This window comes from Mixophyes fleayi, chromosome 5, assembly GCF_038048845.1.
Source record: "Mixophyes fleayi isolate aMixFle1 chromosome 5, aMixFle1.hap1, whole genome shotgun sequence".
NCBI classification, from domain to species: domain Eukaryota; kingdom Metazoa; phylum Chordata; class Amphibia; order Anura; family Limnodynastidae; genus Mixophyes; species Mixophyes fleayi.
In genome coordinates, this window is record NC_134406.1 from 156344460 (window position 1) to 156363766 (window position 19307).

Below are 19307 nucleotides of genomic sequence, written 5' to 3' on the forward strand. Positions count from 1 at the left end.
GCTGTGAAAAAGGATACCTCTAAACCACTTCAAAATATGTAAATTAATTCACACTCCATAATATTACATGCAAAACTGTCAAATTTAATTTATTTCATTTCCCATACCGCCATATCCACTTAGACCACTGTATATATATATATATAAATAAACTGCAGAGGCTACCTAGATGTTACAGCGTGAAAGGTCCATCCCTAACTTTGATTTATTGTGGACACCGTGGACTCCTCTTTTAACTGTACAAGTGGCTCACAGGAATGGTAACAGTTGTTGGGAATGTAAAAACAATGCAGGAACCCCTCTTCACATAGGGGACATACATTGTTATGACAATTTGGATATTTCTAGAAACTGTTAAGGCTTATTTTACCAGTATTCAACAGGATCACAGTGAGGTGGAAGAAAGAACTATGAAGAAATGTATGTATGCTTCTAAAATTATATGTCCATAGGTTTTAGAATTGGCTGACTCTTTAATCTTTTTTTTTTTTTTTTTTAAACATCTGCATTATTCCTAGATATGTTTTTTGAATATTGTTGATGGATTTCCACTTTAACAAGGATGCAGTTTTGATGACAATTTGATAAATTTCATTAGTATGTTTTTATCTGGTAGTTGTGAACACAGTAATACATTTTGTTTATGATACATTTGCTTTTCTTCCCTTGCAGTATGAATAACTGTAGGGGCTTTGTGTAATAATTATTTGGCATCGCAAAAGCACCTCCTTCTTTTCTCTTTTCTGATGTGACAAAAAAAATCCTCATGCAGTGTGGACCCCTTAGAGATGCAATAAAATAGTTGTCTCTTTTCTTTATCATTTCTACCTGCTTGTCAGTTTGAGTGCCTATCAACAGACTGTGTGTCATAGCTGGTAATTCATCATCAGCTACAATGTCATTTTCTGTCCGTGTTTCGTCCTCGTCAATTATCAATACACATCATCTATACATGCACCATCTACATCATTATTTGCCTGTTCACAAGGACTTTACAATGTATATGTTGTTTTCGAGAGGGCAGCAGCTCATTGGAAAAATCACCCACAGTATCCTGCTGAATACAGTTTATGAACTGCTCTAGCAAAAAATAATGGATAGTCGCTTGTGCCACAATCATCCCTGCTAACAAGTTTGTTCACCTCATAAAATGAACCTTGTGGTTTACAAATATCCTCCATCATTCACCATTGCCTTAGGTAAAAAAAAGTACATTTCTCACATATGACCTGATGTTCACAATATGATCTGTTAAAATGAGCACAGAGCTTCCCTGCCATTGTAATAAGCTTTCAATGCCTTCATAAGTGCACAAGAATATATGTGCAAAGAGATTAAGTACATGGGATGTGTGACATTTGGCCTGTCTGCATGACAGCAAATATATTGAAGTCCTTATCAGGTGTAACATTTCTAAACATTTGTAATCTGGAAGAGTGTGCTTAAATTTGTGATTTCTGCACAGCAGGATATTTTTATCTACATATGCTTTCTGAGTATATATTAGGTTTTTACAAACACCAGCATGTCAGTATTTACTGGGACTTGTACTTCCAGAAACATACTTGGTTATATTCTTAGTTAATTATATATGTTAATGCTTTAACCATGCTAAAGTACTGGTTCTGGCTAATAATTTAAAGGGTGGCACTATATTATTGTTTTAAAATGGTGATCTTCATCAAGTTGATGATGAGTACTGCTGCATAAAATTAAAATTAGAGCACATCTTCATACGATCACATACTTACATATATTTTAAATTGTACATAAAGACAATTTTACTTTTTTATTTGGTCTGCAAAGTTGCAGCCTTCTATAAATGAAACCCTTCTTTGGCACTTGTTTGTATTATTTTTGAAACACTAACAGCTATGGCACTGTCTGGTATTGCAATATTAATTCCACTTGAAATATAAAAAACAATATATTATAGTTTCAAACAAATCTGTGCTTCTCAAATGCAGTTGGTGGGACATTTCGTTTTCTTGGACATTTACGTCAGCTGCATCTAATTGTGTAACTGTTCCTTTTCAACATCACTCTTGATACAACTTAACAAGCAGTGTCAGAAAATTGGTTGTCTAATGTCAGTTCATATTGTGGGGAGTTGTCACACATTGGTTTGTGTAGTTGAGAAATGCCTTCCACTCATTACACTTTCTTTGATTCTAAATAAGTTGAATGAGGAAGAAGATGAATCAACACTACTCTTCTATATTCCCTTGCCATTGGAACAAGAATTGCATCTGTTTCTTTCTGCAATGTAGTTAGTTAGTGATGTGGTGTTGTTTAAACATATAAAATCCTTATAGTTTGGGTAAAACTAGGGTTTATAATAACCATAATATATTTACATTCCCTATGTTTCTATACTTTTGCTTTAGACTTAATAGTGCTTTCAATAAAGAATATATAAAGAATATTTCTAGAAAATCTATTTGTATATATAAATGCTTTAAATTCTTTAGATGGTAATACATTTTCAGTTTATAATGTAAAATCTTAAATTTTGCAAATGCTGAAATTTTTTTAAATGTTTATGAAATACATTGAACATGGTGAAAACACCAAAGAGATTTATACCATCTATTGGTTTGTGAATGTTTATTTAGCTTTCCCAAAGCCAAAAAATATTGGAGGTAGTTTATGAAGCTCAAGACATCTGCTTTACAGTCTAAAATCTCCTATGAACCTGCAATACTCCTCAATTTGATTAAGTGCATCTTGATTTCAGCAAGAGCTTTGAAGTTTGCAGAGGAGAAGCAGTTTACACAGGCAGAGGGGAGGAGTGATAATGAAATAAAGCAAAGGGACAACAGTGTGTCTCATTTTGTGGACCAATTCAGAAACTATATTTCAATTTATGGAAGCGAGATTAGTTAAATGGTATAAAGGAATGGAAAAAAAAACATTCCAGGGGAGTTTCTTGCTTTGTGGAGGGGCGTATGGTCATTTCCTCTCTGCAAAACAAGTTAACACTAACTGAGAGATTATGCATTTCTTTAATGGGACCCATTTACACCATCATGTAGTGAGAACTTCATTTTCAGGAAAACTCCAAGCCATGTAATAAAGTCTTCCTACACACAAAATTGTCGCCTGCCCACAAAACATTCCCCATTTCCCTCCACTCTCATGAATAATATAAGATATATTTGAAGCTAAACCAAGCATTCATTTAGAAAGTTTAAAAAGTTAAGATGGCTTTAAGGAAGATTAGATTTTTATGTGCAGTTTATGCTTTTGCACAGTGTGCCTCTAAAAATGTTATTGCCTATCTACACATCAAGGCACACTTTTAGTTTGTAGAATCGGTTCTCGATAGATAAAAGTTGTGCACATTAAAGAGCCTTAGGTGCACTGATGTTAAACAAGATCCTTTATGGCACATTTAGAGGGCCTGATTCATTATGGAAAGTAAAGCAAAAAAAGGAGTAACTTTGCACCTTAGCAAAACCATGTTGTTTTGGAGAAGGAGGTAAATTTAAAACGTGTGAACAGATTTATAGTTTGGGTAGGGCATGTTCTAGATCAATTTAAAATTTTAGTGTAAAACTAAATCTATCAAGAATTTGAGTGCTACATGACAAACAGCCAGTATTTAACTTATGTGCAAAATAAAAAACTAATTTGCACCCCTTGCATTGTACCACGGTTTGTCCAGGAGAAAATGTACTTCTTTTTTGCCTTACTTTCCTTAATGAATCAGGTCCAATATCTGAAGTGACAGTATTGCCTTATTGAATTCATACCACTCACGTAAAATTGAGATATGAGATATGATGGTTATGAACTATTGACAGCTAATTATATAATATCTATGTTCATGCTTCTTTTCCACTTATAAATGTCAGTTGTAAGGCATTTCAGCACAGACTCACTAATGCTATTTCATCATTATCACTACCACAATCCTCATCCTTCCTATTGCTGTACTTTCCTCACTGCTAAAACATATGTCAGTTACTTTTGCTGTAGATGTAAATATTAAAACAGGCTGGAATGCGACAATAAGTAGTCATTAATGAATATCTGGGTGTCACAAACCAATTTAAGCATACTTAATGTGCTATTTCATTTGGTAGGGCCCTCCATCTTCATTTTGTTCACTGGCAACTTGTTTACTAGTTAAAGGGCAAAGAGGCAGTATGACAATGGATATTAAGAAATGCGCACTAGTCCAGAATACAGTAATGTAGTCTTGCCAGAGCAGCTGGAAAAGGGCTGCAAGGTGATCCAGACTTGTAAATAGAACAATACAAAATAAGAGTGTGGTATGTGTATAAAGAAAATTAGGACCACTCCTAAATAATTTACTATAAAACTTAAAATAAGCCTGATATTGGTTAACTTAACCACCAAATATAGTCAACAATCCATTGAGTTTTTAGATTTGAGCATTTATATTGACAATAAAGACTTGAAAACTAAGACACACAGCAAACCAGTTGACATCAATAGCTTTATTCTGCCATTAGCAGTCATCACCCCCAATGGTTATCCAATATTCCATCTGAACAAATTAGGAGAATCAGGAGGAATTGTTCCGATTTAGAAAACTTTGAAATACAAGGACAACAACTTAAAAATCAATTTTTGGAGAAGAAATTAAACCCAAAGATAGTCAATAGGGTGTTCACACAAACAGTAAATCTCAATAGCGAGGATCTGCTTACATACAAGAAATCAGAGCATCAGCTATCAGCAACCAATTCTGAACAAACATATTTCATTACCGATTATCATGCATTCAAAGTTAAAAATATCATCAAAAAGCATTGGGAAATTTTACTACAGGATCAGGAGTTAAGAACCGTAACCACAAACATTGTCTTTAGGAAAGCACCAGACTTGAAGACCAAACTTGTTAGTAGCCACATATCCCCAAAACAACAGATACAATCTATATTGGCCCCCACAACGAAGTCAACAGGATTTTACCCTTGTGGTAGATGTGTTACCTGTAGGAACCATAGACAGAGTAGCACCAAACTTATTCAACAGTATCATTTGAATACAACAGGAGTCCATTACATCTTTAAAGATTTCTTAGCATGTAATTCTAAATACATTATTTAACTTATTGAATGTCTCTGCCGTTTACAATATATAGGACGCACAATTAGACCTTTGTGAGTACGTTTGACTGAACACACACGAAATATAAAGCAGGGTTTATAAACACATAGTGTGTCGCAGCGTTATAAAATAAAACATAACCAGGACTCTACCAGTCCCTAAATTCGATGGGGATCTCAAACTGTGTAGGGGATTTCTGAACCAATGCATTATTTAATTCAAACTTATTCCTAGGAGCTTCCTCTCTGAGAAAGATAAAGCCGTTTACATTATCTCTTTCTTATCTGGACAAATTCTTGTGTGGGCCTCTCCTTTATGGGAACAGAACCCCTTACTACACAATTGTACTAATTTCCTATTCACCTTCAAGAAAAAAATGTATGATCCAGGAAGAGTGTCTAATACAGCACCGGAATTCTGTGCCTGCATCAAGGCACTCAATCTGTGGGCCAATATGTGATTTGCTTCAGAAGTATGGCCTCTGAACTCTGTTGGAATGACAAAGCATTGGTAGCAACTCTCTGACAGGGACTACCTGATCGGATTAGGGACGAGTCTCACAAAAACTTCCCTCTTTGCTAGATGAGCTCATTTCCCTATGTAATAAGGTAGATCTTCGTTTTAAAGAATGAACACAAGAGAAAGAACAGAACTGCCGCAATACCTTCCGCTTAGCTTCCCAGTTCCAGACTCCTACTGTCCCTCCTGCAGAACCCATGAAATGGGCCGATCCCGCCACTCTTGTGAAGAAAGCAAGAGAAGATCTAAATATAAGTTATGCCCAGGGCATGGCTTGGCCAGCATACATGGCGGACACACTTTGCTTGTGATCCTCTATAGCTCAGAGAATCAGCACCTAATCTGGGTATTTCTCAGTTTCTCACACCCTAAACTGCATGGAACCAAGTGGACTTCATCCTGGACCTGTTAGGATCCTTCCAGCTATCTGTGACCCAATGAGCAACTGCTGTTTCTGCATTTAGCTGATGGGCCTGCTCTGTGCAATACAGTGAGAGTGCCTGGGGAACACAGCCTACACAACGCTGTCCATGGCGAACTCTCTGGGACAACTTATTCAGTCCCAGCGCCTTACCTGCTCTTTTTCACCATAAATTCGGCCATCCACAACGTGTCTAGGCTGGATATCTAATGCAGTGAGTGCATGCTACTCTGATGAGGGACTGCACCAGCCACAGACTTTGGCCTCCGCTGGCTTACAAAACGTGGGTGACATACCACGGTCTGCTCCTGCTTGTTGTTCCCCCACTGATAACCACCAGTGACTGCTAGAGCCGTACTCCCCCATACAGGCTCCAGTTACTCTTAACTGCAGGCAGCAAAGTGGTGAGACAGGACAGGCTGATATATCCCTGCACTGCCTGACACTTAACCAAGGGTGCCAGACAATCTGGACCAGCGCTTCTGGAACTAGAAACTACCGGCCACACACTCCAACACACTGGAACTCTAAAGTGCACCCCAGCCTCTCACGCTGATTTGGGGTTCACAGTTAGCGGCCCTGTCACTGCAGGCTTTCGTGCTGGGCTAGAGTGCTTCTCCTAAGTTTGAGCTGCCTACAGTTTCTCTTTCCCTATACTACTGGCAAGATCAGTTACTTTTGTTATAAAATCTGTTTTGCCATGGACTATCTCTGTGCCCTTCCTTTGAAGTTTCATCATTGACAGTGTCAGTGCCTTTTCTCAATCTCATCGCTGCCACCTGTTGGTGTCAATATCTACACTACTACAGCTGGACATTAAAACTGGACAGAGCTCACCATCTAGTGGCCACTTGAGACAAACTCTGTTCCCTAAGCAGTGTTCTCTCATGCACCTTAACACAGTGCCTTTCATAAATGGTCTGCTGCCGGGTCCCCATACCATCTCATGCTGTTTTCTAGTCACTGTACTTGTACTCATACTGGGTCACATTGAGAGGACACCGGCCAGCACCTGATCTGTTTCCCTGGCATCTGATCTTAATGCTTCAATGCTCCCCTTGAGACAGCCTGCTTGAATGCACCAAATGTGTCTATGGCTTGTCCTCTCATCTTGGATTGCACAGAAGTCTCCGCCTCGCGTAGAATAACTTGTGTTTAGAAGGACTGAATCTCCTCACCATCCTCAGGGACCTTTTCCTACAGTTAATGGTACTTCATCTTTGTGTTGCCACACACATGGCCCCATAACGCTAGGTCTGCTTGCCTAGATCCTGGTGACCCTTGCCCATCTGCGAGGGGCTATACCTCCTCTCGTGGTTCAGCAAGGCATCGACTGACTGGCTCATCATGTTACACTTGCTAACGCCAGGTTATATCGACTAGATAATTGTATTTGGAGATACTTTTGTGTCATATGTGATTATTTATTAAACTGCTATATCATGTTGCTCATAAGTTACTTGCCATTTTGGATGCTTTGCAGAACTGGGATGGGATGATAGGGTTGCACAAAGACCTAGCGCTCCCTACCTGAAACTTGTCCTTCCAAGCTTTGTACTGGACTTGAACTTCTCCTCATGGTGTGCTAGGTGGTTAGCCTCCTTCAAGGACATGTTTGCCCAATACCTCCTCCTCTCTTTTGCTCTCCTCCATGAAAACTTAGACATCTGTCTTAAAGACATGTATAAACACTTCAAAGTTCGACATTGGATTGTCTCCAACTCCAAGACTTCTCACTCTTTGTCCCTACCACCGACCCAACTGTTAGACAGAGTGACAAAAGGTGCTACTAGGGGAGGGATAACATTCTGGTACCAATATTTTTACTCCATAATCCTCTCCCCTGAGGCTGTCTCCAAAAAGCACTGGGAGTCAATTCTTCCTCTGCCTCTTACTCCACGACAATGGGAAACCATTTATTCCACCTCACGCGGTATGTATAATTGTATTAATCACACTAGAACACACATAAAACTTCTCAATCGGTTGTACTTCACTCCCGCTAGACTGCATGCCATCTGGTCTTCCCAATCAAAATATTACTGGTGCCACTGCACCCAAGTAGCCGTCATATTCCATGTTGTTTAGGCATGCCCGCTCATCCAATTATTCTGGAAGGAGGTCTTCGATTTGATATCTACCATGCTTGGGGAGACCATTGTTCTAGACCATGCCCTGGCACTACTCCACATCTATCCAGCTACTATCTCCAAGCACGATAGATATGTGTTGGGCATATCCTGATAGCAGCTAGGGCCACAATAGCCCAAAGCTGGAGGTCTCCTGCCCCACCTACTCTTTCACGGATTATCTCAATGATTTAGTTAAGCTTCGACATGGAGACTATAGACATACCCTAGTCCACATCTGCATCAGCTCCTATTATGAAATGGTTTAAGTGACACGAATATACCACAGATAGTGTGGGTGTGATTTTGCCTTCTCTACCGATCCCTCATCTGATGAATTAATTGATCCTCCCTAACATGATTGATACACTGTTCACTGCTTCTATTAATGGTAGACCGTATTTTGCTCTCTCTGCTCTACCCAATGTTAGCACTGTATATAGCTGCTTTTTCAATGTTATGACTATGCTGTTCCACCTGGGTAACTACCCCATTTTTGTTCTCTGTACCCCCTTATATACTTTTGAAAAACTTTTAAATAAAAATTATTGATGATAAAAAAATGTTCTGCCTTTACTGCAGTGAAACTGGTCATCTTCTTGAAAACTGTCCTAACCATCAGGGAGAAGACAAAGCCTAATGCATTTTGGAGAGGTCAGTTTAAGTTCATCTGGCCACTCTCCCCCATGTTTGCAGAATGATGATAATAATAATAATAATAATAATAATAATAATAATAATATTAATAATAATCTTATTATTTACACTCACTTGTATCACGGCTCTAGATCCATTCCTCTTCCTACCTTACTGGATTTGGGTGCAACAGGAATCTTCATCTTAGCTTCAACTGTTATTCATGTTGCCCTTCCTAATCTGCCTCTAGGACGTTCTATTTATCTCACCACCATTGATTGAAGCAAAATTGCCTGTTGTCTCATTAAAGTATGTATTGCTCTCCTGACACTACAGATTTGGTGCGTGCATAAGGAAACCATTTTAAAACCATTTTTCTCCTTGTCATTCCTGGGGCAATTAGCTCTGTGGTATTGGGACTCTGCCTTTATTCCCCCACTCTTAATTGGCAATTTGATCGAGTACTCTCTTGGGTAGGTCACTGCCACTTTCATTGCCTACAGAAAGTGGTCCCTACCACTCAATTACTTGGTCTGGTCTAGCACCTGACCATCACTCCCTTCCCAGTATCATGACTTGCAAATGTCTTCAGTGAACAAAGAGCCACACAGCTTCCTCCTCATCAGATTTTCAATTCTGGAATTGATATATTCCCCGGTAAACCACTTCTTCAGGGTCCTGTAAATTCCATTTCTATTTCAGAGACTACCACTATGGCAGAGTACGTCCAGGAAAATATAAAGCAGAGTAAATAAGAGATGGGATGTTGTCAAATTACTGACACTGGAAATGTCGGCAGTTACCCTGTCGACAAGAAAGTATCGGCAGGCTAAATACCAACACTTTCATTCTAGCGACAGCTTAAAAAAATGTCCATAGTGTGATTGTCAACATTCACAATGTTGACAATCCCAATGCTGACATTTTAGTTTAAAAAAAATAACCCCCCCATAATAATCCAAATGTTCTTGAAAATAATCTTCTTTTCGTCAGTCTCAAAGACCCCAAAATGATCCAAAGGATCCGTCTTTGCAACATAAAAAACCCTTAAGAACAACTGTGTCACTCACCGGACTGTGAGTGCCATTTCCCGTGTGTTCAGGAACCATGGCCGTCCGCCATCCTGAGGGTCTGCGCATGTGCAGCCCTTATCAAGCCTTCAATACCTGTTGCTTTTAATTGATTGGATGATCAGGCAACCCTCCCTATTTAAACCACCTGTGATCATTACCTGGTTGCCTGATCTTGGAGTCTCATTCCCCATGAGCCTCTGAAGGTGTTCCTGTGTTCCTCGTGTATTCAGCTTCTGCTGATTCCTGTTTACTGCTATTGTGGTTGCCAGACCACTTCAACTCTTCTGTGTTCATCGTGCCTGCACTCATCATATTCTTATCCGCTGCCTCCGTTACTACTACAGAGTTACTGCTCACTTCAACTCTCCTGTGTTCATCGTGCCTGCATTCAGCTGATTCCTATCCGCTGCCTCCGTTACTACTTCTGAGTTCCTAATTGTCTCAACTCTCCTGTGTTTATCGTGTCAGCTCTCCGCTGCCTCCGTTACCACTACTACTGGATACCAGACCGCCTCAACTCTCCCGTGTTCATCATGTTTCCAGTTTCACTTACTACTGCTTTCTGAGTATTGCTTCTTTGATTCTGGATTACCTGCCATGCGCTGCACCAACCTGATTACCGCTTCCACCCTCCAGTGGTCTCTCCTCCTGCCGGCCTTCAGCCTTCAGGTATCCCTGCACGTCGCTCTGACAGCCTGCTCTCCTGAACCGCGGTATGCATACTTTCCATTGACTTTGCTTTTGTATTGCATATCCATCTGGACTGAGTTGTGTTCTTCTCCGGAGCTTCCTATCCACTGAAGCTATTGTTACCATTGACTTTGTTTTCTATTGCCTGGATTGCTATTGAGACTTTGTATACTTCAAGCAGCGCTGGTCAGTTATTGTTGTATTGTGGCTATCATCGTGGGATCAAGTTCTGTGTGCCCCGTGTATACTCTGCTTTACATTCATCTCCTCGTGCCCCTCCTCACATATATATAGCAGTGGTACAACTTGCTGACGCAGACCACTGACTCCTGTTCCCTGTGACACCAGTTTCAAGTATCCTCTCACATAGCAGTGGTACAACTTGCTACACGCAGACCACTGACTTCCCCGTTACCTACCTTCACCTGGATTCCATTCCTTCACTATAGACAGCGGTACAACTTGCTATACGCAGACCGCTGACTCTCACTACCTCCTCGCTACTCCTGGACATTCCTCCTTACCATAGCAGTGGTACAACTTGCTATACGCACACCACTGACTCTCCTCATGTTTCCTTGTCCATCTGGATCCTCGTGTACATTCATCTACTCATTACCAGTTGCTGCTAGTCATAGACTTTCCTTGAGCATTCTCTCACCATCTGCTGTTTCTCCTGTTCCGTTGTCACCCTGCTACCAGAGAACCATAATACCAGCTATATTACTCTGGTAAGTCCATCATCTGGTGATATCCTGGGCAAAGACTCCTAGTGCCCGTGACAAACTGCACTTTGGTCTTCTATGGAAGACCATCCGGAGAATTAAAAATGAACAGACTATGGTTTGAGGTCTAGTAATACAGTAGAGGGTTTTCTCACGCTGTAATTGCAGCCAGCCAACCCACGGCTCAAGGTAGACTAGCCCCATGGCTGGGGAAGGAATAAGGCAGAAATGGAAGCTTACTTCCACTGCCATAGAGCTTGCTATGGCTGTGGTTGTATATTTACCTTCTGAGAGCGACCCTTCACTGCCCAGGACACCCCCCTAAATCCCAGCCTATATTAACAGCCTTTTACGTGTGCTATAGCATGGAAAATTGATGATTTACCAATGCACCATATGCTCAAATTCAGCAGATACATGCTGTAATGAATCAAGCCCCAGTAGTTCAAGTGTATTCAAAACAACTATTTAGTAAAATATAGGAATCACACTTACAATCTCTATATATCAATGAGGCATAAAATGAGTTAACCAAGGTGCTCTCTGCTTCACGTTAAGAAAAACCTTCCATCCACTTGCAATTCTGAGAATTATGAGTCCAAAGATGCCTAGCATAATAAATGTAAATATAATCTGAAAGTTGAGAAAAATAAGCCCACGCTCGGTATGTCTCACATTATATATGGTACCAGCTGCTTGGCAACAAGCCCGCGCTCGGTATATCCCATATTGTATGTGGTACCAGCTGCGTGGCAATATAAATGCCCATATATGTATACAAAACAGAAAGAAAGTTGTCAGCACTTATCCTTTAAACTGCATATCTGTGTGTGTCTAGCAAAATGAAAACATGAGGTATTAGTTCATATTTTGATCAAAAGACTTAAGCCTGCATCCCACGTCAAGGGTACCTCATTATATGCAGGTCCTACACTGACCTATATGCTTTAAACACTATTAAAATGCAGTTAAAATCAGATGCACTCACCTCCCAGGTATATGCTCTGATAAGACCATCAGCGGGTGATACTGGGTAAAGCCTCCTAGTGCCCGTGACAAGTGGTGCCTGTTAAAAGCATTGAGATTTTTATCTGTGGCATAGTAAGGAGATTATATACAGTGTCATCTGAAGCTGCCTGGTGGTTTTTCCCTCTGTGAATTATCTGCGTGCAGGTGGTGTCTTTATTGAGCATTCACTACAGTGGACTTGTATAATACATCATAACAGTGCATCTGTAGCAATCTGTGTGTAGCATGTGCTATTATGGGTAAGCACTCTACAAGTAATACTGCTGCCAGCAGGCTGGAGAAATATGCTCGTTCTAATCCTGCTACAGCCACGGGGGGAGCTCTTGCATCTGAGTTGCAAGTACCCCAGTCTTCTAATGATGCAGACAAACCTGTTGTTTCTACTCTTCAGGAGGTCCTGAAAGCCATCGCTGCCTCTGAAAAGAAGGTAATGGATAAAATTGGAGAGGTGCAGGTTGATTTTTCGTTGATGCGGCAGGATTTTCAGAAAATTAGAGAGCGAGTGTCGGAGACGGAGGCCCGCATCTCTATACTTGAAGATACTACAGTCCCTTTGCCACAGAAAATTGCTGGTTTGGAGGCTCAGATGGTGTCGGTTAAACAGAAGATGTCAGATATGGAGGGCCGCCTCAGACGCAGTAATATTCGACTGGTAGGTCTCCCTGAAAAGGCAGAGGGAGATGCTCCGGAGACATTCTTGGAGAATTGGATGATCCAGCTGTTCGGCAGAGAGGAGTTCACGGCCCAGTTTGCGGTGGAAAGGGCGCACTGGATTCCGACTCAAAGACCGCCTCCTGGCGCACAGCCGCGCACATTTATTGCCAATATGTTGCATTATAAGGATCGGGAGGCTATATTGCGCCTGGCTCGGATTAAGGGCCCACTGATGTACCAAAATCAGAGAGTTGCTGTATATCCTGATTTCTCGGTGGATGTACAAAAAAGCAGAGCTCAATTTATTCAGGTGAAGCGTTGTCTTCGTGAAATGCAACTGCCATATGCTATGCTTTTCCCGGCAAGATTAAGGGTGATTGCGGATGGAACTACCCTTTTCTTTGGATCTTCGTCTGAGGCGACTCACTGGTTGGATAGGAGAGCTCCTAGTGGTCTTCGTCCGGACTGAAGATACTCTTGGTGATGTATTGGTCTCCTGAACTGAGATGATACCAAGACTGTGTGCCTTTGATAGTCATAATGTTTGAGATATGCTCTGTCAATATATATCACTTTGATTTCTGACTATATATGACTGAAATACTTTGGTTAATATTGTAGTTATTTGGATCCTTTTGAAAATGTCAGTTATGGGGTGATATTGTTTGAGATTGTTGGATCCTACAGTAGGTGCTAAGGGTCTGGGTGGGTATTGAGGATTGGAAGAGTACTAGGGTGAACTTGTGGGCTGGGGGGCTTCCCTTGCTTAAAGAGTCGCGATCTCCCTCCTTTTTTTCGGTGCATACGGGTATTTCCATAAGTACGTGGAGATAGTTGTGTGTGCTGTTTAAGGGGATGCGGGAAAGTTATAAGGGGATCCAGGTATGTCTAGGTTGGGGATGGATATACGGGGGGATGGATATACTGTTTGAATAGGGTAGGGAGGGGTAGGGTTTTTCAATGCAGTGACAGGTGTGGTATTTTATCTCTATTGAAATATTTTCAGATGATGAAACTGACTATTTTGGTATATGCTAATATGGTTGACTGGTGGCTGGGTGTCTGCCTGGGCTGGAGGGGGTTGATTCTTATGCAGAAATGTCTTATGTGTATTCCCTTGTGTTATGGCGACTGAGAAGATGAATAGTGGGTCTATTAAAATCCTGACTTGGAATGTTAATGGCCTAAATGATAAAATTAAATGGTCTTTGGTCATATCCCAATTAAAAAAGTATGAAGCGGATGTTATATGTCTAACTGAAACACATTTAGTGAGAGGTAAAGTGTTGGCCCTTAAAAAACCGTGGATTGGATGGGTATACCATGCTACTCATACGGGTCATTCTAGAGGGGTATCTCTCCTTATACGTAAAAAAGTAAACTTTATTTTGGAAATGGTGGAGTCGGACCCATTAGGTAGATATGTTTTTGTAAGGGGCATTTTTGATTCCAAGCGTATAAACTTACTGTCAGTCTATGTCCCACCCCCCGTATAGTAGTGAGGTTTTAAAAAAGTGTAGTGATTTTATCTCTCTCTCCCCGGATACTCCTGTGATTTGCTGTGGGGATTTCAATAATGTGTTGGATTGCAACGTTGATAGGTGGAGGGAGGTGGGGATACTACACATGCTAAAAAATCGAAATTCGCTGATCTGTTGGAAGAGATGGGTTTGGTGGATGTGTGGCGTCTGAGACATCCGGGGGAGGTCTGTTTCTCCTGCTATTCCACTTCATATAATGCTTTCTCCCGAATTGATTTAGAACTTGTATCAAAGGAGTTATTGCCGGCTGTCTCGGATGCTGCATATTTACCAAGCGGGATTTCAGATCATTCTCCATTGGTATTAACAGTCAAACTTAATGTTTCTAGAGGTCAAGCATTTTGGAGACTTAATCCCTTTTGGTTGACATTATTGCAGGATGGAAATACCTTGGAATCCCAATGGGAAGAGTATTTTGCTACCAATGTGGACACATCAGCCCCACCTCTTGTCTGGGATTCATTCAAGGCTTTTTTAAGAGGTTCCTTAATTAGAAGTATTAATTGTTTCAAAAGAGAGTCTAGGTTGAGAGGTGATAAATTGGAAAAAGAGGTTGTGCGGATAGAGGAGGTGTATCTCTCTTCTCGTGTGGCTTCTGATAGGATGGCTTGGTTAGCGGTACAGAGAGAATGGTCGGAATATTTGTTAGATAACTCAAGGTGTAAGCTGTTATTTGCTAAACATACTCAATACTTTGAAGTGGATAAATGTAGTAGGTTTTTAGCGTATTTAGCGAGGTCAGAAAGGGCGGTGGCTGTAGTGGCGGGGATTACAGATACTTTGGGTGTTGTGCATACCTTGACCGAAAAGATCAGTGATGTTTTCTATGTATATTTTAAAGATGCTTATGCGTCAAGAGCTGAGTACTCAGAATTTGATTTAGACACGTATCTGGCGGCTGTTTCCTTACCTAAATTGAGCGCAGATGGTAGAGAAAGTTTGGACCTGTCAATTACTGATAAGGAGATTGTAGCTGCGATAGCCTCGTTTCCAAATGGCAGGGCTCCGGGCATAGATGGGATACCCATAGAGTTGTATAAGAAGCATCTGGGGTTCTTTGTGCCTCTCTTGAAAGATATGTTTACAAGCTTTAGAGATCAGGGATGTGTGTCTCCGTTTATGTCTGAAGCCCTTATAGTTCTTATCCCTAAATCGGGAAAGGATCCCTTGTTTCCAGAATCATACAGACCTATATCGCTATTGACAACGGATATTAAGATTTTGGCAAAAATTTTGGCGACACGTTTAAATCGGGTAATTAGTGAGATTGTACATCCTGACCAAACTGGTTTTATGCCGGGGAAATCTACGGCTATAAATCTGCGTAGGCTTTTTTGCCATCTGCAGTTGCCCCACCCTGTGGAGGAGGGGGCAGTGGTGGTGTCATTAGATGCTGCTAGGGCCTTTGACTCTGTGGAGTGGAGGTATCTGTGGGCGGTGCTGTTGAAATTTGGGTTTGGACCGTTTTTTATTCAATGGGTTCGACTGCTATACTCCTCCCCTACAGCTAGATTCTATGTAAATGGCTTCATGTCCCATCAATTTGTTATGGGCAGAGGTACCAGACAGGGGTGCCCTTTGTCCCCCACTCTATTTGCCTTGGCCATAGAGCTGTTGGCATGTATGATTAGAATGCAGTCAGATATTACTGGATTGAGGATGGGCTGCAGGACGGACAAGATTGCCCTTTATGCAGATGATATGCTGCCCTTTTTGTCATATCCTGATAAATCGCTGCCAACTTTACTCAGTGTGGTCTCAGTGTTTGGCAGGTACTCGGGGCTTTTGATTAATTAGGACAAATCCAGTGTAACTCAGATTAAGGGTGCTTGCCCTATGGATCAAGTTTTGCAGACTTCTCTTAAATAGATCCCGGTATTTAAATATCTTGGTATCTTGATATCTAGTGATATGTGTCAATATATTCAGCATAATGTCCAACCTCAGATTGATTATCTTAGGAGCCGGATTGGGGTATGGAAGCAGCTGCCACTGTCGGTCACAGGTAGAATTAACCTGGTCAAAATGATAATCCAACCAAAGTTTTTGTATGTTTTGCAGCAGTCACCGGTGTATATTCCTCATAGCACATTTTGATACATTGAACGTCTCATGGCTTCTTTGGTGTGGTCAGGCAGAAGAGCAAGAGTTAAGCTTACTACTTTATATCGTTCTCGAGGGTCAGGGAGTTTGGCTTTGCCGAATCTATGGCTTTATTATTTTGCTTTCCAGTTAACACATTTTGAGGTATGGTTCCGGTCGCGGTTGGGTGTAGATTTGCATAACTTTTTAGTCTCTGAGACAGGATCTAATCATATATGTGTGCAGTTTCTTCTGGCTGGAAGAAAGGTTGGGAGGGACCCCTCCTTGTTAATTCAGGCCATGAAGGTTTGGCGACTGTCAGCCCAGATTGGGGGTGGATTGGATTTAGATCCGTGCACTCCACTCTGGGATAACTTGGATTTTGGAGAAATGATTAGGATGGAGGGAGCTGGAGCCTGGCGAATCTACAATATAATACAGATTGGGCAACTGTATGAAAATGGGGTATTATATTCATTTGAGCAACTTCAGAGGTTATATGAGCTACCTAGGGGTTACTTTTATAGATACTTGCAGTTAAGACATGCTCTGGCCTCGCAGTTTCGGGGAGCTGCCCCGAGCTTTAGTGCAGACTCCTTAAGGGTGCAACTGTCAAGGTTGGGCCAAAGACGGCAAATCTCTTTTTTGTATTCAATATTGGTGAAAGGATCTGGTGAAGGGGGCTTGCCGGAGCTGCGATGCAGGTGGGAGGGGGATTTGGTGAGACTTAGTGACAAGGCATGGGATATGGTGTTGTGTAGCCCGAAAGAGGTCACTACATCAGTCAGATTTCGCCAGGTCCAGTTTTTTCTGTTACACAGAGCGTATCTCACCCCTCTTTGGCTTTCTAAGTTTAGTGGGGGTCAGAGGGTATTGTGTCCCAAGTGTAAGAGTGAAAAAGGAGATTTTTGGCATATGCTCTGGGAATGTCCGCTGGTTTCATTCTTTTGGGGAGAGGTGGAGGATTGTATTGAAAGATTGGAGGTGGGAGTGGTGGCCTTGACTCCAAAACTCTCTATATTCGGTTTGGGCTTAAACAAAAAAAAACGTAGACTTATTAGACTGCTTATCAACACATTACTTATGTTGGCAAAGGTGGTGATAGCTAGAAAATGGATGGCACCTGAAGGCCCTACTTTGAGTAACTGGATCGACCTTGTTAACGATACAGTCGGCCATGAAAGGTTTATGTACACCAGCAGGAACCTAGTGGATAAGTATGAAAGAATATGGTATAGGTGGAGGATATCCCCATATGTTACGGAAGGGTTGAGGGAGGTGGAGCTCTCCTAATGAATGCTCGGGGAAGACATTCAGCCGCCTATTGTTGAGTCATTAAGGTCAACAATTATATTCTGTATTATCAAAACTGTAATATTATTTCATTGCATCTTGAAATTGTGGAAGGTGTGCATACCTTGGCTTGTATATCTGAAAGTCAATGCTTTTTCTTTTGTGATACTATTGTGTATGGTTACTTGATAATACCTGTAACACTGTGTGGGTTATAATTGGGGATTAAGTCCAATGTTATGGGCTTTTTTGTTGTTTAGAATGTAAAAAAAAAAAGTAAAATGCAATAAAATTTTAGCTGATTTAAAAAAAGAACATGCACAGTAGAAACAGAGCAGTATATTTGCTGTGTTTCTACTGTGCATGCTCAGAATGTATGCACACAAACAGGCATACTTCTAACATTCAATCAGCCTCAAAGTGTTTCTGTCCAAACAGGAAGTTAATAAAGATTGGAGAACATGGTGTATTTGTGGATGCATGGCAAGATTACTGATATACTGTTTATATCATGGATTAAAGTTTGCATCTCTTCATTGTTTAAGAAGGAGTAAATTAAGTGACACACATGCAGACAATGGGTACAGGTGAGGAAGGATCGTCTGAACACAAATTATGCCTCTTCCCCTTAATGGAATACTAATGGTTTTAAAAAGAAATCTATTAAATAATTAATTAATTTTGGATGAGCATAAAGATCAGCACATGCCCACACATTGAGAAGACTGGCGGTTACAAATGTGACAACAGACACTCTGCTTCACAAGTAAACTGTTTACAGAGTAGCAGTCTGTAGCAATATCAGTTCCTGCAAACATATTGCTGCTGCTTCTGCCCTGAGATTTTCAAACTATTGCAAATTATTCACACAGGGATATACTTTGGGGTTCCTTACAGAAAAACTTGGGGACATAGAAAAATGTGTTGGATATCACAGTACTAAATTAGATTCCGTAACACATGTGCTTCGGGCATCTCTATCAATACTTCTGACCTCATGTTGCACACTGTTGGGAGTTGCCTAAGGGATGAAGGAGGTTACTTACGGACTGGATATGCTATTGTCACAGAGATTGACATCAAAGAAGCAGCAAGATTACCCATTGTAACATTTGTGCAGATAGCAGAACTTGCTGTCCTCATAAAAGCATATACTTGTGCAAAAGGCTAAACTGCAAATATCTACACAGACTCAAGACATGCTTTTGGAGTTGCACATAATTATGCCACTATCTTGAAGGAGAGAAAATATCTAAACATCTGCAGATGACCACATTAGGAACAACACCTATGCTGAACAGCGCCTGGCTGCTATTCATTTTCAGGATAAATTGGCTATAGTTAAATGCAAAGATCACACACAGGAAAGTGACCTGATTTAATTGGGCAATTGCAAAGCTGATTTAACAGTAAAGGTTGAAGCCTTGAAAAAT